Source organism: Micropterus salmoides, unplaced genomic scaffold (assembly GCF_014851395.1).
Source record: "Micropterus salmoides isolate LMB-PRFRI ecotype aquatic unplaced genomic scaffold, ASM1485139v1 Ms_hic_scaffold_15, whole genome shotgun sequence".
Taxonomy (NCBI): domain Eukaryota; kingdom Metazoa; phylum Chordata; class Actinopteri; order Centrarchiformes; family Centrarchidae; genus Micropterus; species Micropterus salmoides.
Genome location: NW_024040596.1, coordinates 29715739 through 29719546, shown reverse-complemented (window position 1 = coordinate 29719546; position 3808 = coordinate 29715739). Strand labels below are relative to the sequence as shown.

General features: G+C 44.5%; 1 long non-coding RNA gene across 1 annotated transcript; it reads left to right on the top strand.

The window, feature by feature from the left end:
* Positions 1 to 2614: 2614 nt before the first annotated feature.
* LOC119903547 lies at positions 2615 to 3551 on the top strand. Its single transcript, XR_005444536.1, has 2 exons — positions 2615 to 3192; positions 3345 to 3551. It is a non-coding gene; the product is annotated as an uncharacterized LOC119903547 (long non-coding RNA).
* The last annotated feature ends 257 nt before the right edge of the window (positions 3552 to 3808 follow it).

The window sequence follows — 3808 nt, the reverse complement described above, 5'->3', positions numbered from 1 at the left end:
TACTTTGTAGTTGTCTGCCAAGGGGGTAAGCCACAGTTGAAACAGTGAAGCTGACCAAAGCCTGCATGGACATTCATGGACGTCCAAAAATGACGTCAAAACCCTGTGGCATCCTGTCGCACATGAGCGATGTAACCATATTGCTTAGATTGTAAACTCTCAGTGAATCTAAAAAAAGTGTTCGGCCATCAGTGACGCGGCGTTGGTGTTTGGCCGGTGAGCCTTGTAGGTGGGCTGATTAAACAGTAACGCTCCGAGTCAGACAAACACTCTGAGCCATGAAATGTTTTGTTGGTGCAGCTACATGAATTACAATGATTCTGCTGTTGCCTTACATCATTAAACTACGGTTATGCTGCGCGACCATGCGCAGTAGACACTGGTGCCAACAGGAAGTAGCCCCGTAGAAGTATTTTATTGGTCCAAAACTGGCTTCACTCCTCTCCATTCAAATCTGTGGGGTGGCTTTGTCCAGTAATATACTATCTAGGAGTAAATCCCATGTGTGTGCAGCCTTCTATCTCTCAGGTGAGCAGTATTCAGGTGGATGCCATCAAATCCTGCACGCTGCACCTTTTCATTTATTTTCACTCATCAGGAATTTATTTCCTCAGTGGCAGAAATGTTGTTTGATTTGCAGGAATAGTGTTGGCGCATCACAAAAATGTCACATCTGCAGTTTGTGTTAAAACTCAACAAGGTGCAGACAGTGACACATCAATATGCAAACGCAACAGGTCGCTTCAGTTTCTGCGTGGCTGTATCCTCTCTCAAGATGATCGCTTTTATTTGTTCAGCTGGTTTAGTTCTACCTGAACAACAGGTAAGGGTGGAGGCTTGGCGACTGTCTTTAAGAATCGCTTTACATGCAGACTTCTGTCGATTGACAACTACACTAGCTTTGAGGTGCAAGTAATTAAAGTTGAACTGGCCTGCCCATTACTTTGTGCACTTGTGTATAAACCACCAAAGTACACTTTATTCACGAATTTTCTAGCTTTCTATCATTGTTTGTGCCCAACTTTGACAACATTTTAATCCTTAGTGATTTTAACATTCATGTCTGTCGCCCTTGGTTACCAAGTTTCTGCAACTTGTGGACACATTTAATCTCTCTCAGTGGGTTACTGGTCCTACACATGAATATGGATACACACTTGATCTGGTTTTATCATTAGGTTTTAAATGTTGAGCTGGATGATACTATTTTATCTGATCAAAAACCTGTCATCTTCACTGCTGTACTCTCATGTCCATTACCAAAACCTCAAATGCCAGATCGCTGTGTTCGGGCACGTAATTACTCCACAGCTAGGCAATTCTCTGATGCCTTTATAGCTTCGCCTTTTGCTAAACTTACAGAGACAGTGTCCGCCTCCATGGACACAGAGGCACTAGTCAATCTGTTTAATTCCACTGTCACAGACATCCTTGACACCATTGCCCCGCTCAAGAGATCCAAAGCTCAGCCTTGGCTTAATAGTGAGACCCGTGCCCTTAGACAGGAATGCAGGAAGGCCGAGAGGAACTGGACAAAGAATAAACTGCAAGTGTCCTACGAAATATTGAGAAACTGCCTAACATCTTACCAATGCCTGGTCAAAGTCTCAAAAGTAAAGTATCTCTCTGATATCATTGCTAGAAATGCACACAGCCCTAAGACCTTGTTCAGTGTAATAACACTACACTAAACCATGCTACTGCACTCCCTGATGCTACCTCTGAAATTACAGAGAAGTTCTTGAGGTTCTTCATTGATAAGGTTGACGTCATTAGTTCTGGTATCTCCCCTTCCGATCTTGACCCATCTGAGCTAGTCCTATGCCCATGTCTCTCTAAGTTGTTTTGAGCCTGTGGCCTCGTCAGAACTGATCGATATAGCTTAAATCATGAATCCTACCTTTGCCCCTATGGACACTGTCCCCTCGCGTCTTTTGAAAGAGGTTTTAGATGTTCTTGGTCCTAGCCTTTTGTCTGTTATAAATAGCTTTCTTTTAAATGGAATTGTTCCTTACACTTTTAAACATGCTGTGGTTCAGCCTCTTATTAAAAAACCCAATCTTGACCCTATGGATTTGAATAATTTTAGGCCCATTTCTAAATTATCTTTTATGTCCAAAATATTGCCGAAGGTAGTTCTTTCTCGACTCTCCTCGTTTTTAGCTGAAAACAATGTGCTGGATAACTTTCAGTCAGGTTTCAGGGTACATCACAGCACAGAAACTGCACTGCTTAAGGTACTAAGTGAGTTTGAAATTGAAATGAAGGTTCAATCCTGGGGCCAATCTCATTTTCTTTTCTATATGCTCCCCTTGGGCTCCATTCTCCGTAAACATGATATATTATACCACTGCTATGCTGATGATACACAGCTGTACTTACCTCTGAAGCCAGGTGACTCAAAGTACTTACAGTCCATTTCCAACTGTCTAAATGATATTAAGTGTTGGATGGCAATAAACTTTCTCCAACTAAATGAAAACAAGACAGAAGTAATATTATTTGGTTCCCCTAACTCAATTGAGGAATTATCAAAAAATATGCCCCCCCTGTCCATTAATGTATGTGACAGGGCCAGAAAATGGCAGGTGACTTTTTATGCTTCTGATGTGATGTGTTTTAATTTGTGTGCTGTGCCTTTTTACCTTTTTTAGTGTTATTTGTGTTTTAATGCATGTGTGTTTTTTTAAGTTTTACTTACTGGCTGAACTGATCTTAAACCACACACCTCCACTGATGACATAATGAGCAAATGAGCAACAGGTGTGGAAGCCGGCAACAGATTGGACAGGACTACTTATTAAGTGAAGCAACGAGGGAGCGAGGAACGCGACGACACGGATGTAGGCCGGTAAGGAGCGTGACTGTTGGGAAGCAGGTGGAGGAGATGGAGGTTCGACGGAGAGAAGAGTGAAGAGAGCAGCAGGGAAAGTCGGCCAGCTCGTTGGGCGCTGAGCAGGGGGGCATCGAGCAGGGGGGCGGCAGCTATGAGAGACCTGTGGGGAAGTAATTGATTGGACGAAACCGGCGCGCCAGCCGAGACGACGCAGCAGTGGGCGACTGTGAGAGCAGTCACTGTCGAGGCCTGCAGGGAGAAGCCGGGCTGATCCGGGCAGAACCAGCAGCAACGCGAGTGGCTGACCTGTGTCCGCCAACGCGCTTCCAACAGTACGACTGTTGCCTGGGGAAACCGTGAGTAACAGTTTACGTATCTTAAGCATAGACCGTAAGCTAGGCGGCACAGAGGACCAGGCAGGGGAGGGCTGCAGAGTCAGGGTCGTGAGGCATGGGGTGCGGGTTTACTGACGTGAGCACACTACTCGCCAGCGCTTTCTCTGTTATAGGAAACCGACGAGCGTTGAGGACTGCGGAGCAGGCGGAGCGACCCCGTGAAGCTGCCGGGCCGTGGGACGGAGGATTCCCCAGAGGGACTATCTACCTGTGCTGGGAGCTGTGAAATCACAGAACATTTTTCTTTTAGCTGTGGCATCACATGGGTTTTAGTTAGGCTGTTTTTAAAATTATAAACATTTTTTAATTGTTAACATTTATATTGGCTCCTGTGGTTTGTTTCTGCTCCAACCCCGATTTTTAAAGAACCTGAGTCCTTGGGCTCATTCCCTAGGTGGCGTTGTCGGCGAGCCCTCGCAACATTATTATATATATTTTTTTAAAGTTAGTAATACCCTTTTAATTTCCACGTAGGCCTATCTACACGTGACATTATCTTTGATTCGGCATTCAAATTCAACAAACATATAAACTCTGTTAAAGGTACCACAGCTAAACTCAAACCTATTCTCTCTGT